This window comes from Macaca nemestrina, chromosome 8, assembly GCF_043159975.1.
Source record: "Macaca nemestrina isolate mMacNem1 chromosome 8, mMacNem.hap1, whole genome shotgun sequence".
Classification (NCBI taxonomy): domain Eukaryota; kingdom Metazoa; phylum Chordata; class Mammalia; order Primates; family Cercopithecidae; genus Macaca; species Macaca nemestrina.
Window position 1 is genome coordinate 137,105,084 of NC_092132.1, and position 15,740 is coordinate 137,120,823.

General features: G+C 42.1%; 1 protein-coding gene across 12 annotated transcripts in view; it reads right to left on the reverse strand.

Moving 5' to 3' along the window:
* LOC105463735 (solute carrier family 7 member 2) overlaps positions 1-11,913 on the reverse strand; it is a 72,827-nt gene extending 60,914 nt beyond the window's left edge. For 2 of the 12 annotated variants that reach the window (XM_011711005.3, XM_011710996.3), the window contains exons 1-2: positions 11,762-11,912; positions 6,846-6,889 (exon numbers count right to left, since the gene is read on the reverse strand). The gene's annotated coding sequence lies outside the window, so the exon portion shown is untranslated. Of the gene's footprint in view, positions 1-2,718; positions 2,806-6,845; positions 6,890-11,426; positions 11,638-11,761 lie in introns of those variants that run through there. The other 10 variants (XM_011710998.3, XM_011711003.3, XM_011710997.3 and 7 more) reach the window with 8 other exon arrangements.
* Between the last annotated feature and the right edge of the window lie 3,827 nt (positions 11,914-15,740).

Genomic DNA, 15,740 nt, shown 5'->3' on the forward strand with positions numbered 1-15,740 from the left:
TAGCCTGAATTCTGATTCACGCATAAAACGTTAGATTTCAGATTTTATAGTTCAACTTTACTGATTTCTCTGGTCCAATATGCAATGAATTAAAATGACATGATGACGTAAAGGCCCATTCTTTAAACAGATGACTCGAACTTTCAATTACCGTTGGTACCAACGACTACAGCTGGTGTCTACAGCCCCCACTCCCAGAGCTGCCTACACTTTAGTGATATCATTCGCCTGCCTTATAAACCAGCATCTCCATCATCACCAACACACACCACAGGAGCTCGCCACCAAAAGGTGGCACCGACCAATCAACTGAAAGTCAAAAAAAAAAAATAAAAATTTCAATTCCACTAAATACTTTCAAAACTGAGAGAAATAACGTGGGTCCCTCAGGGTTTTTAAAATCCTTATAAAAATTAATATATTAATATACTACCATTACCAGTGGTTCAATGAGATAAATTGGGCTTTCAGTTTTCAGTCACCTGACTAAATTATCATTTTTACTATTTGTTTATTTTTATTTTTATTTTTTTTGAGACAGAGTCTTGCTCTGTCTCTCAGGCTGGAGTGCAGTGGTGCAATCTCACCTCACTGCAACCTCCACCTCCTGGGTTCAAGTGATTCTCCTACTGCAGCCTCCTGAGCAGCTGGGATTACAGGCGCCCGCCACCACACCCAGCTGATTTTTGTATTTTTATTAGAGATGTGGTTTTGCCATGTTGGCCAGGCTGGTCTTGAACTCCTGATCTCAGGTGATCTGCCTGCCTTGGCGTCCCAAAGTGCTGGGATTACAGGCATGAGCCACTGCGCCTGGCCCAATTTATCCTTTTTAAAAGTAGACAGGACATCCAACAATACCTAGAGTTAGCAATGTAGGAAGAATACAAAAATATTTTACATAATTTACAAGAGTAACAATAAGGTTGTATGTCCTTCACATTTCTCTCATACTTTGTAGCAAAAAAGACCAGAATAATGTAAATATGTTATTCATTATTCAAAAAGTACATGTGATCCATTTCAGTACAGATGAAATGCACTATCAACAGAAATGTTCTGCCAAGTCTGCTCTTTTTTTGTTTGGTTCACTGAACTAAGTGCAAACCATCTGTTACCTATGATAATTAGAAAAAGTAAAAAATTCAAAGAGCTTTTTATTAAAAAAAAAAAAAAAACACAATAGCACTCCAAACAGAACTTACTTGTTTAAAAGCACCATTTATGAGGTTCAAACCCTAATGACTTTAAAAGACTTAGAACTCATATTTAAAGTCTTTTTATTTTTAGATTAAGACTATATTTTCCCATTTTCTGGTAAAAGTATGCCATTTAATAAACTTGTTCATACCATAAGAATGTCACTCTACTAAAATATCTTATCCAAATATATTAATTTCCAAGAAATTTTAAAAACTAAAAACTTTCTTTTCCACTCTTCCTTAACACTTACAATTTTCTAAATGCACTTCATTAGCTTCAAATATCTCTTTGAAAAATAATTTAATAGCTTATGAAATCTTTAGGGCATATTTCTATTACATGTTATCACTAAATTAAGAGTTTCTTAAATTTATTCATTTGTATTTTTTCTTTTTTCACTGAGATGTAATAATTGTACATATTTATGGGATACAGGATATTTCAATATGTATATACTATATGTAATGATCAAATCAGGGTAATTTGCATATCCATCACTTCAAATATTTTTCATCTCTCTGCATTGTGGACATTCAAAATCCTTTCTTCAAAAAACTTAAAAAGGCCAGGTACAGTAGCTTATGCCTATAATTCCTGCACTTTGGGAGGTGAAGGTGAGAAGATCGTTTGAGGCCACGAGTTCAAAACCAACCTATGCAACACAGTGAGATCTCCGTCTCCACACACACAAAAATAATATTAATGCACACACACACACACACACATTTAAATCACTTCCAGCTTTTTAATATTATATAATAAATTATAGTTAACCATTAAAATCTAAAAATTTTAAGTTAAAATTGTACTGATTCCCAATTTAAAAATTCCACATAGGCCAGGCATGGTGGCTCATGCCCGTAATCCCAGCACTTTGGGAGGCCAAGGCAGGTACATCACAAGGTCAGGGGATCGAGACCATCCTGGCCAACACAGTAAAACCCAGTCTCTACTAAAATATAAAAAAAACTAGCCAGGCGCGGTGGTACGCGACTACAGGAGGCTGAGGCAGGGGAATCGCTTGAACCCGGGAGGCAGAGGTTGCAGTGAGCCAAGATTGCGCCGTTGCACTCCAGCCTGGTGACACAGTGACAGTCTGCCTCAAAAAAAAAAAAAACAAAAAACAAAAAAAAAATCCACAAATAAGTAGTGCATTCTAGTAATTATTTGTTTTCACAAAACATAATGGTCTGATTTTTCAACATGCTTGGACTCTAGTCTTCACTCTACCCCTAGCTGTCTAACCTCACATGAGCTGAGATTGCGCCACTGCACTCCAGCCAGGTGACAAAGCAAGAGTCTGTCTCAAAAAAAAAAAAAAAATTCCACATAAGTAGTGTATTCTAGTAATTATTATTTGTTTTCACAAAAACAGAATGGTCTGATTTTTCAATATGCTAGGACTCTAGTCTTCACTCTATCCCTAGCTGTCTAACCTCAGATGAGTTACACCTCTCAAGACCTCAGTCTCTTAACCTATAAAAAGAGCACTCTAAAATGTCATTCTGAGGCACTTACTTCTCTTCCGTATTTGTCTAGCACTGCGCCAGAAACTTGATAACTGTCCACAGCGAAGGAGGCTAGAGAGGAACATGTCCGAAGCCTCTGAAATTTCATACAGGACAGTTTTAAATGTACTGTGAAGTTTAGGCTTTAAAACACAAAATCAACTACCACAACAGTGTCTCATCATTTTTATAGTGATATAAGCAAACAAATTTCCAGGACACAAAGCGTTACTCATGTTATCAATCCTCTTTAAAGAAAACAGTGATTTTAGTTATAAAAATGAAATTCTGCTAAGTTTCAAGAGAGTTTAAAGCAGGCACCAGCCCAGCACTTGTTTTCACAGCTCTACTACTACAAATTTTATCAACACCCACTATTGTCTCTGAATGGCATGTAAAAGCGCTCTGTGCCATGCTCTTGATGAATTGTACAGACACAAGTCCTACTCCACCTACACAACCACTATGCCACAAATGCAATGCCTTTAAAAAAGGGCTCTCTTTTGCAATAAAACATTACAAATCCTAGCTACAAGTAAAGCAAATGTTGCAAGAGATAATTTCAGTAGCTAAATCAGCATTAATATTCCTCACTTCGTCTCACTACTACTCATTAAGCATGTTATTGAACAAACATAACTATAAAAGGAAAAGCTAAGGGTTATTTTACATTGTAAAAACGGATAAGGCCCTGCAAGGATGCTTCCATTGATCTTTAGTATGATTCAGTTCTATTCAACTGTGAGTTTACTAAATCTCAGAGATTTCTACAAGAACATCCATATCAGACTGACATTGAGCTGGCAAGATTAGATTTCAAACATCACACTAAAGATGCTCCAATTTTAGATAAGAAAAGAGGGCATTGACTATTCTTATCCATTTTTTTTTTTCCTGTTTATGTCATACATTTACAAATACTCAATTTAAATGATCTCAGCAAAAACTCAAGCAAATTTGTTTCTGGCCCATAGGAAGACATTGAAATCTATGAAACTAAGAATTTGGAGGAAAAAAAGATGGTGAGGCTGGAGATCACTGAAGTCAAGTATATCCTTGAGGCCAGGGAACGGCGTCCACTATGGCACTAGTGAGAACGGTCATTGCTGTGTTACTGTCACAGCTCTGCGACTCACAGAGTGCCCCCGACTGCCGCATCTACTTCTGAGCCAGTTCTCAGCACCAACTTGGAGGTCATAAGCAGTCTTCTTCAGCAAGAGGAAAGGACGCATGACCAAGAAGGCCCCATCCTGCCCACAGGATTCTCTCTTAAGATATTTCTCCAAGAAGTTGAAATGGTTTCTGCATTCCAGGGTTCTTATCTTGGGTTTCTGAAACCCTGGTAGCCCACTGGTTGGAATGCAGGAAGTCTTGACCTTCCAGAAATCTTACACAAAATTGCCGGAGGGAGGAGGCACAGTTTACATACAGATGTGCATTCTTTTTTACAGCGAAGTGAATTGGATGGGATCAGGGGGTACATGCTTCCATCACTTAATATCCTTAACTCCCCTAAAACATCAAGGGAGTCACTGCTGTACAAAACAGCTGCTATGATCTTAAGAGTTATTCTTTCCCCCAGAGGCATGAATGTAAACAGAATGGCCAACATATCTGAGTAAAGGAGGAGGAGCTCCTTCTCTGTGTATCAGGGAACTATGGGAATCATTCATTCAAATGCCTTTCATTAGAAAAAACCGTAAACGTCACCCAATCTTTTCTTTTTCTTTACCTGAATTTCTTTAGTTCTCCTGTTTGAGTCACTTATTCAATCTTTTAAGAGTTGCAGTTAAATTTCAGAGACTGCTCAAACAGTACGGCCCTCAAGTTGTAAATATTAATACAATACTACTTAAAAAGAGTATGACCTTTAACTTCTCCAAATTTGTTAATAAAAGGTGGTAATATAGATGAAAACCAGAGAGAAGACGACATGGTAGAAGAGTAACTGTGAACATATATGGGTTCTCTAAGGAATGCATACAGAAATACAATCGATAAACTTGATAGAATTAATTGTTACTCTGGTCATTCAACATGACCTCAATTTTATCCCATAATAAGAACCACTGGCAATTCTATCACGTTTGTGCTCTGCCAATTAGAATTACATAAACATTTAAAAATATCACTGCAATTCAAGACTTTAAAATGTGAAATAATTTAAAGAGCAACTAATTCAAAGGTAGGGGCTTCAATCCCTTAGAAACTGAACTCTGTACGAAACTGACTAGTGGTCCAGGAGAGCCACAAGATCTCATTTACCACCTGCCTCAATCTCACTGAGCACCTGGCACATTCTCACAGGGCACACAGCCAATGCTCGATACTTACTCCACACTGAGACTCACTAAACACTCAACAGTCCCCTTTCGTTTCAAGATGATCAATAAACTGAATTCTTAGTAGTTTGTTATTCTTCTATCAATGCCTTCAAGAAAGTCCAGATCAATGCAAAATGCCAGGCCTCTGAGTTGAAATCGAAACCTCACTTCGCTTGGTAAATCACAGCCAATGTGATTTCACTTTCTTGCCATAGGCTGCCGTGGAACAAAGGTAAATTCCTCATGTGGCCAAAATACACCTGAGTGTTTCTGAGGCCTAAGGATGGAGGGTCAAAGCTCACCCCAGGCTCCTTCTAGGTCTCCCCAGAACCCAAGAGCAAAGATGTCTCCCAAACAATTGCTTAAATCACAACTGAATGAAAAAAACCACTTAAAACTTGCTGGTGAATTCAAATATAAATATAAAATTGGATTGTTTCATATGATCATTAAAGCAAATAGAAAGTCCATCCAGAGTAGCCTAAAGTTTTGAGCTCAGGCTTTTCCCACAGGAATTCATACCCACATTGATACAAATTATCACAAAGAGTTTCCATTTGAATTTTTATCAGGACAAGTACCTTGGAAAGTTGCAAATATTCTGTGAACTATGAGCGTCATGGATGAATAATAAGTACCCTTTGCTAGAACAGACAAGGAACATCGTGGGAGTGAATATAAAGTAAATTTCAGGAAGGAAAAAAGGCACGATCCAAAGAAACAGCCACCCTTCTGAAGGGGAAAATTTCTTTCAATAAAGGTGTTTTTTGTCGGGCGCGGTGGCTCACGCCTGTAATCCCAGCACTTTGGGAGGCCGAGGCGGGCAGATCACGAAGTCAGGAGATCAGAATCATCCTGGCTAACACGGTGAAACCCCGTCTCTACTAAAAACACAAAAAATTAGCCGGGTTGCGGGCGCCTGTAGTCCCAACTACTCGGGAGGCTGAGGCAGGAGAATGGCGTGAACCCGGGAGGCGGAGCTTGCAGTGAGCCAAAACTGCGCCACTGCACTCCAGCCTGGGCGACAGAGGGAGACTCTGTCTCAAAAAATAAATAAATAAATAAAAATAAAAATAAAGATGTTTTCTACTTGAAGAAAAACCACAAAGAAGAAATTTGTGAAATTTTTATTTACTAATTGATTTATGGAAAGTTCATTTAAAATTTTATTAACTTATACAACATTTTAAAATAATAATATAATGAACATGCACTCACCACCCAACCCAAGACCTAAAATGAATACTATTTACTGCCCATGTAAGAACCAATCATGATATTCTAGCAGTACGTGGTGAAGAACTATGATTAAAGAATTTGGAGCACCTGAGGTCCACTGAACAAAAACCTTGTGAAGTGATTCCCCTAGAAGAAATGGACTCATTCCAGGATTCCTTTAAATAATCTGCCTGAGTAGACTAAAAAATGTGAATCAATTACTTGTCCAAACCCCCCTCCACCCAACCTCTCAGGAATGAGTATCAAAAATTTTCTAAAGGGTACATTCACAAGAACCAGGAACCTGGAAAGTGAACTAGTGATACTCAACTCCGTACTTCGATGGAAATCTTCCTTGTACAACAGAAGAGCAGTATCTTATAGGAATTGAAGTCTCCAGTAAACATTCTTTTAAAGTATTTTTTTCTTCTACTAGGCCAATGGTAGGACACGAAACTCAATGTGTTTCTTCTAACAGAAGAACTCTTCCCTCTCTAATATGGAATAGGCACAAATCTTTCCACTGTCAACATTTTTTTTTAATCAGTCCTTTTTCCATTCCAACGTGCAAGCCAAGATTGAAATCAACACTAACCTGTAAAGGCTCACTGCTTTCCTGCTGGTCTTCAGAGTCTCCTGCTGGGAGAAGCAATGATGGGAATGGTAACTAAAAGGCTCATGTGATTTCTCCATTCTTTTTTTTTAAGCCTCCACCTCCCAGATTCAAGCGATCCTCCCACCTTAGCCACAGATATACTCCCAACATATATATATACACACACTTGTAGGAAGACTTAGGGAGACTTGATGAAGCCAAAATGGGTTAAAGAAAGAAGAGAATTTTCCCCACAACTGTGGGAAAAACTAGTAAGAATCAACAAGGGACATAAAAATTCTTTGTTGTGTATTGTTCACCAAATATTCCAAAAATGAATATAACACAGTCGGGGCTTTTTTTTTTTTAAGCTCCTGTTACAAAGGTCATGGAATGTTCTCGCATCACTCGCCTTCCCAATACTGAATCCCAGATTAGGCTCAGTTCTGCAGAGGGGGGTTAGTACACAGCAGTGCCAGAATGGGTGTGCGGGTGTTACTTTCATTTTTTATCTCATTTTACAAATTTTATATTTTATTTTTTGCAGGAGGATGGGGATACAGCGAAAAATTAAATTCATGACATTTGCAGCACTAGAACGCTCTAGTTTCATGATTCAGTCTTGGATATATAAAGTCCTGTATCAAGAAATTCCAAGATTTTCCACAACACATCACATCCATACACACCCAGAATAACAGGGAGCCACAACTCTGAAGAGAGAGGTTCAAACTAAGTCTAAATAAGAACAGCAGAGACGTGACCCACATATTCGAATTCAGCCTTTAAAATAGCCTCATTAACTCAAATCTTTTCTTAAGTCAATACTAATTATACTCACCAGTGAGGTCAACATAATGGCAGCAGAGGCCTTTCTCAGAAATATTTAAAGTTTGTAAGAGTCCACAGGAGGCCGAGTGCAGTTGCTCATGCCTGTAATCCCAGAACTTTGGAAAGCCGAGGCGGCCGGATCACTTGAGGCCAGGAGATCGAAACCAACCTGGGCAACATGGCGAAACCCCATCTATACTAAAATCATAAAAATTAGCCGAGCATGGTGGCACACGCCCGTAATCCCAGCTACTAAGGAGGCTGAGGCATGAGAATCGCTTCAACCCATGAGGTGGAGGTTGCCATGAGCAAAGATTGTACCACTGCACTCCAGCCTGGGCGAGAGAACGACAGAACGAGACTGTCTCAAAAAAGAAAAAAAAAAAAAGAGTCCATAAGAATGTGAAAAGTAACAGTATACTGCTTGTTTCCATAGATTGATATGTAACAGTTTCCATTACTAAGATGGACAAGAAAAATTAATAGGTGACTCATGCTGTGATTATCTTAACTAGCTGGAGCCTGACAGAAATGAACCCCTAATTGGCTGGGGTGTGTGTGTGTGTGTGTGTGTGTGTGTGTGTGTGTGTGAGACAAACTCTGTCGCCCAGGCTGGAGTGCAGTAGCACAATCTCGGCTCACTGCAACCTCCATCTCCCGGGTTCAAGCGATTCTCCTGCCTCAGCCTCCCGAGTAGCCGGGATTATAGGCGCCTGCCACCGCACCTGACTAATTTTTGTATTTTTATTTTTTATTTTACTTTAAGTTTTTGGATACATGTGCAGAACACACAGGTTTGTTACATAGGTATGCATGTGCCATGCTGGTTTGCTGCACCTATTAACCCAATTTTTGTATTTTTAGTAGAGACGAGGTATCACCATGTTGGCGAGGTTGGTCTTGAACTCCTGGCCTCAAGTGATCTGCCCGAATTGGCTGGGTTTTGTCTATGGCATCCACAACATTTCCACAGCCACAAGCACCCCTTCTAAAACAAGAGCTAGAAAGTCAAGTAAAAGGGAAATATAAGAGGAGTGCAGACAAATTTGTTACTACTAGTGAAATAAAAATGTCCAGCACATGTGCTTTTAATGATGCAATAGTAGCATCACCTTCATGTATTAGAGAGAGCATGTAAATTACTTGCTTTGTGGCACAGACAGTTCTGAAATTGCCTGCTTAGAAGTGGTGGTATTTTTCAATACAGTACAGCAAAATAAAAAACTACTCTTAAAATCCACCAATGGAGTTCCCCAAATGTAAACATAATTAAAGAATCCCTCTAAAACCAGAGTTACACATTGCTTTTTTGATTTTCCAGTGTACAGAGTAGAAACTCAGTTTTCAATGAAGGAATAAATACATTTGAAGACATATAAAACATCTTTTCTCAAACTGTTGAAATCAGTGGCATTCAGTCAACAATAAAGACATACTAAACATGTGTTATGTGACAGATACTGTATTAGGTACTAAAATGAAAAGTTATTAAAACAGTAGACAATGACAAGAACAATTGTTTTCTGTTGTCATTCAAGGCTGTATCTATATAGTTTTGAATATTCAGATTAAAGATTTAGAAATGAGTTAACAGCTTCCATTTTCAAGCCCATTTAGACAAGTGCTATCACTTAAGAGAAATCTTAGTTAACTAAGTTTTTCAGGATTCAGTTGGATGACAAAGCATTCAAATGATGTACCCAATACTAAACATGTGACTATTTAGAAATATATTCCACTGAAAGTTTTTTGATTTTGTTCTAAATGTTTGGCATCTAGTAGGTAGTCTGTAAGAGTCTTTAAAATCAATGTATTCATATCTACATGTTTGGGAAAATAAAGCAAAAAGCAACATGAAGGTGCTTTCAACATTCTGTTCTGAAAGTTGTTCACCAAAGGGCATCAAAGTAAAACCAGCAGATGGCTCTGAACACACAGAGAGAGAAGCGGGGAGAGAGAATGGAGGGAAGAGGTTGAGAGAAGTGAGGGAGAGAGGGAGGGAGAGAAAGAGAGAGACAGGAAGAGAGAAGGGAGGGAGAGAGGTAGGGAGAAGGAGGGAAGGAGGGAAAGAGGGAAAGAGGGGGAATGAGGGAGAGAGAGAGGGAAAAATAAAACAAGAGAAGACAGAGGCTAGGCTAAATAGAGAAGCTGCCAGAGGACTTCTGGGAAAAAACATTTGAAAAGGAAGGACTGAAAAGAGAAGAAATGGGCACAACGAGGACTCCGGGTCTGGCCATAACAGCCAGGAGAAACGAGGGCTTAAGCCAGGAGGTCTGAAAAGAGAACAGAAGGTAGACCGCCTAGAATGGGGACGAGGTACTTCTACTTTGCAAAGGTGAGTGTGTTTGCAGTGCAAAGCAAGAAACGAGAACTTTAAAATTCTTCAGGCACATGTGTTCAAATGGCAAAGATATATGGGAATACAAGATGAAAAACTCCATTGTAAAATCAGGCTTTTTAAATTGCCACAGCTCCCCTGTCTCCCCGGCTAGCTTCTATTCGCCTTCACAGTCTCCTAAGCCCAGTGACAGGAGAGCTCTGGAATGATTAGAGATTCTGGAATGAAAAGAGCTATGCCCACTGCTTATGAGGCCAAGGATTCTGCAAACTGGATCCCTGCAGATACCACAGCGCTTTACTCTGGTCTCCAAGGCCATGGCACACCCTAAAAGATTAAAATGCCTTAAGGTAAATGACCATTCCCAGATGAAGGCACAGCATGGAAACAAAGTGTGGGCCAAGGGAGGAAACTTCAAAAATCACAATAAAGTGCGATTCAATCCAGAGCGGGCAACTAGCAACTTTGTAGTAAAAGGAGGGGGGAAAAGTCGTGTGTTCTGCAGAGAGATCATTTCATGTGACGCTTCAGTGCAATTAAAAAAAAAAAAAAGGATTTATTAATTACAAAGCAATCCTAACAAGGTACATAACTAATATATAATATTCACATCCTATACATCTACTAGAGAAAGATTACAAACACGAAATGTTTCACCTTCCGGAGGAGATAATTATTAAGTTTTAAAGACTGGTTCAGGCAAGAATGAAAAGTATCAAGTCAAGGCCACATACATTCTAATTTTATAACCCAGGCGGCCCTGGACAGGATTCAGAGAGCTCTTATTTGAATAAGATCTGACGATATCCCCTCATTAAAAGGATTAGCGCTTCCGCACAAACGTCCAGATAAATCTTATTACTGGTCCAAAATTAGTCACCTAAAGGCTTTAAACAGTTTTGCATAAATATTTACAACTCTGAAGAGGCTGAGTACTTTTTCTCTTGAAATCCAGGCACTATATCCACTTCAAAAGCCACGTATGATTGTGACTTTTGCTGAGCATATTGCTTTTCATCGAGTTGAAGACACAATCTCTCAATACCTTACTCCATAGATTAGATGTAAGCGTCAGAAGCGGATCGAAAGAAAGTTTTCCGGGTGCACAGGTACTCTGGGGTGAGGGGTACGGAGATTCTCTAAGCCTCAAGAACAGCGTTTCATGAAATGGGCTTCATGAAACAGGCTTAAAAATACTGCCCAAGTCAAACGGATTTTAAAAGGCACCTAGTTACTTTAAAATACCCAATACAAACACCAAGATGGGCCATTTTACCAGGTCCCCTGCAGAATGTGAAGGGGCTTCCAGCGCCCCAAGCCGGGTTTCTAATTTAAGCCAAGAACCCCAAGGGAGCGATGGCGACTTCGGGGACCCCGGCAGCGTGCAGGTCCGGGAGGTTCAGCCTACCCACCTGGAGAGGGGTGCGCCGAGCCCCTCTGGAAAGAGTGACTCAAGGGTCCCCGCGAAGTCGCCGTACCAGCCCCTCTCCCAGTTTCAGCAGTCACCGAAGCCCCCGAGCAAAGCCGACTGCACAGGGACCAGACGAGCCGAGGCGCACCCCGGGGCGCAGCCCGGTGGACGAGGGTCCGCGGCTTCAGCCCCAGCCCACGGCCCCGGGACTCCGCGCCGAAAAGTCGCTGGAGTGCGGCCTCCGCGCAGCTGCGCGCAGCTGGACCCGTCCCTGGGCGCCCGCGCCCCGCTTCTTCCCCGCCGCCTCTCGGCGGGGCGGGAGACCTGGCAACTTACTGGGGCTGCGCTGGGGGCCGCGCCGAGAAGGCGGCGGTGGGCTGGCGGCTGGAACGCGTCGGGGGCCCGCGGCTAGGGGAGGCTGGAGCAGCGGCCGCCGCCTCGCTGGTCCCGCGAACAGGAGCGCCCGCCGGCCGCGCTGAGCAGAAGGCGGGTTGGGCACGTGGGCGCCACTCCGTGTAGCCGCCCGGGGCGGGGGCGGGGGCGGGGCGTGGGGCCGGGCGGCGCCGCCTCCTCCAGCCTCCCCCGCGCTCCCGGAACGCGACCCGGAGCCCGCCTCCCGCAGGGCCCCGGCCGCGCTGGCCAATCCCCGGGGTGGGCGGTGTGCGGCTCCGCTGGGTTTGCCTGGAGCCGGGCACACGTGGGCGGGCGCTGGCCCCGGGCTAGGCCGGCGGGCGCGGGCCGGAGAAGCGGGGCTGCGCGCGAGGACAAAATTCGTCCTCTCCTGGGAGGACCAAACCTCGAGGGCATTTCCGAATCTTCTAAGCAGAGTTCTAAGTGGGGTTTTGGTCCCCGCGTTTACTGTTCATTCTAGACAGATTTTGGAAATAAGAAAATAATAATAAAATACAGTAATGGCAATGATAAATAGAAGCCCAGATGGATGTGCCTTGTCAAATGCAACCTAAACGTTGATAAATAATGTGCAGTTGCTATTTTGGAAGACTCCAGTAGCATGAATAGGTAGTCACGACTGTTTGGGGGTGGGTTTATAGGATATGACGTTATTTCCAGGGGAGCAAGAGCAGAAGTTACACAATCAGGGTTTCTCCTACTGTGCTATTGTTTACTTTAGGAGTCTCTGATAAGATAAAGTCACAATGTGAAAGCCTGTTAATTTTAATCCAATACGAAGCGAAACACGCACTGAATTGAACAATGTGTGTGTGTCTGTGTGTGTGTGTGGTTTGTCTTTAGAGACAGGTTCTCTGTCGCCCAGGCTGGAGGGCAGTGACACGATCGTGGCTCACTGGAGCCTCGACCTCCTGGGCTCAAGCGATCCTCTCGCCTCAGCCTCCCGAAGTGCTGAGAATTACAGGCTTGAGCCACCACGCCCGGCCTATTACTATTTTTGTTTGACAGAAAGGCCCACCTTACTTTGCTTAGTATTGGGGTAAACGTCCCTTTAACCCACCTACTAGTAATAACTTTAGCAAAGTGCCAGGTTCGTATTGCTGCCTCACAGTACATATACAATTTTAATGTGGTATTCTAAATCATTCTTAACTTCAAGACATATTTCCCCAAGATAATCTAATAAATGGTGTGGGACTTCATTCCAGAAGATAGCACACACACACAAAATCCCAATTATTATCTTCAGAGCTCGTGTACCTCAGGAAGCCATCCACGGACTTCATCAAAAACTGGAAGTGTAGGCCGGGCGTGGTGTCTCACGCCTGTAATCCCAGCACTTTGGGACGCCGAGGCGGGTGGATCACCTGAGGTCAGGAGTTCGAGACCAGTCTGGCCAACACGGTGAAACTCCATCTCTACAAAAAATACAAAAATTACCCGGGCGCGGTGGCGGGCGCCTCTAACCCCAGCTACTTGGGAGGTTGAGGCAGGAGAATCGCTTGAGCCCAGGAGGCAGAGGTTGCAGTGAGTGGAGATAGCGCCACTACCGTCCAGCTTGGGCAACAGAGTGAGATTCCGTTTCAAAAACATAAACAAATGAACAAAAAAACTGAAAGTTTAAACAGCACTGTGATTACAAAGATATTATGTGATAGACTAAATGTCTTAAGTAATAGAGACTGTCAAAGTAAACTTATTTTTACAGTCAAAAAAATTCCTTATGCAAATTATCATTAATAACATTAAGAGAAATGACGCATGTGGACTTTTAACACCAGATTCCTCCTCAATCCCACAGCTAGGAGGCGTTGTTCAAGGGAGTGATGACTGAAGATACTTTGTCTAATTTCTTTTTTTTTTTAATTTTTTTTACTGTGTCTAATTTCTAAGGGTGAGTAATCTGATCTAAAATTTTTCCACAGGTTTTAAAAAAAATAGAGATTCCTTGGAGCTGCGGTGGCTCAGGCCGGTTGCCCTGGCACTCGGGGAGGCGAGGCTACACGTTTGAGGCCAACCTGGTCAACACTAATTGAAAAGTAATAAAAATAAAAAAATAAAAAAAGAGATTCCTATTATTAGACTTAAGCAATTATTTCCCCCACATATTTTTACTTAAAGGCTCTGTGTTTAAATCTGTTTAATTGGTGATTAAGTTACAACACAATGAGTTGGGATAAACAAATTTATTTGACATTTGGAAACTGCCAATTTTGTCAGAATACCGATCTCTGAGTTTACCTAATCTGCCTGCCGGAGCACTTCCAGAAGCAAGAACATGCTGTGTTCATGTGTGTGAATAAGAAAAACAATTTCATCTCTAGGCAAAAAAAGAGCAAGTTCTTTCAAACAACTTTCCAACAAGATTGCTGAATATCTTGACACACTAGTTCTTGACTTAATATATTCCATTTCCTGTTTGAAATTATTGATTAACCCTGAATCCTGTCTCACAAACTTTGGTTATTTCTCACCTTTAAAAATGTGTTTAGATGTGGAAAGAATAGGATATCCACAGATTTAGTATGAGTCTGTAAGACAGACCATGAGACAAGAGAAAATAGAATCGAATTTTTAGAAATGAAATATTTTTTTTTGTTGTTGTTGTTTTTTGAGACGGAGTCTGGCTCTGTCCCCCAGGCTGGAGTGCAGTGGCCGGATCTCAGCTCACTGCAAGCCCCGCCTCCCGGGTTCCCGCCATTCTCCTGCCTCAGCCTCCCGAGTAGCTGGGACCACAGGCGCCCGCCACCTCGCCCGGCTAATTTTTTTTGTATTTTAGTAGAGACAGGGTTTCACTGTGTTAGCCAGGATGGTCTCGATCTCCTGAACTCGTGATCCGCCCGTCTCGGCCTCCCAAAGTGCTGGGATTACAGGCTTGAGCCACCGCGCCCGGCCATATTTGAAACAGGTTTAGCTATTTTGACTTCATCTTCGTTGGCATTTTCTCTTGCTGCTGCCCGGGGTTGAATTAGCATCTTTTTCCCAGTTGAGTAAAGTTTTCACCCACATTCTACTTTGCCCTTCCTGGTTTACTGCCATCACTTTTCACTTTCACCAGTCAAGTTTCCTCCTTAGGAATGAAGCAGAAAATCCAACTTAGTCATTTTCAGCAGACAGAGTAACCTAGGTTGTCATCTTCCAAAGATTTCACAAACATTTGTGCGTGTCTGAACTCTTAAGGCTTTATGAGATCATGGGGAATTTTAAGGGACTTCTGTAGCTGAATAAATTCCACACCCTGTACTCCCACACTTGCCAAATACAACCTAAAGTAAATCTCATGTCCACAAATAAGGGATTTACTTCAACTAGCAGGACTGAAGGAATGGATTCCTACCAGTTCTAATTCGTGACTCTATTATCGCCAAGCTATTTTAGTGAAGACAAGCCAAAATCCTCCAATTTTTTTCCAATGGTTGAATACTGGATACTAATGCTTGTGCTGTCACTGAATCAACTCAAAAGGGAAAAAGAGTTGGACCAGAGTCAGAGCACTAGCTGTTTGTTTTTTGAGACGGAGTTTCACTCTGTCGCCAGGCTGGTGTGTAATGGCGCGAACTTGGCTCACTGCAACCTCCGCCTCCCAGGTTCAAGCGGTTCTCCTGCCTCAGCCTCCGGAGTAGCTGAGATTACAGGCGCTAACCACGACGCCCTGCTAATTTTTTTGTATTTTCATAGAGACGTGGTTTTAACCATGTTGGCCAGGCTGGTCTCGAACTCCTGACCTCAGATGGTCTCGCCTGCCTTGACCTCCCAAAGTGTTGGGATTATAGGCCTGAGCCACCGTGCTGACCCAGAGCACTAGTTTTAAGAGATTTCAGGCCACCGCTGTTCTCCACTCCCCTTTCAAAAATGTGTGAAAACCTAGAGGCGGCTTTCCACTGGACACAGTCTGTATCTGCCC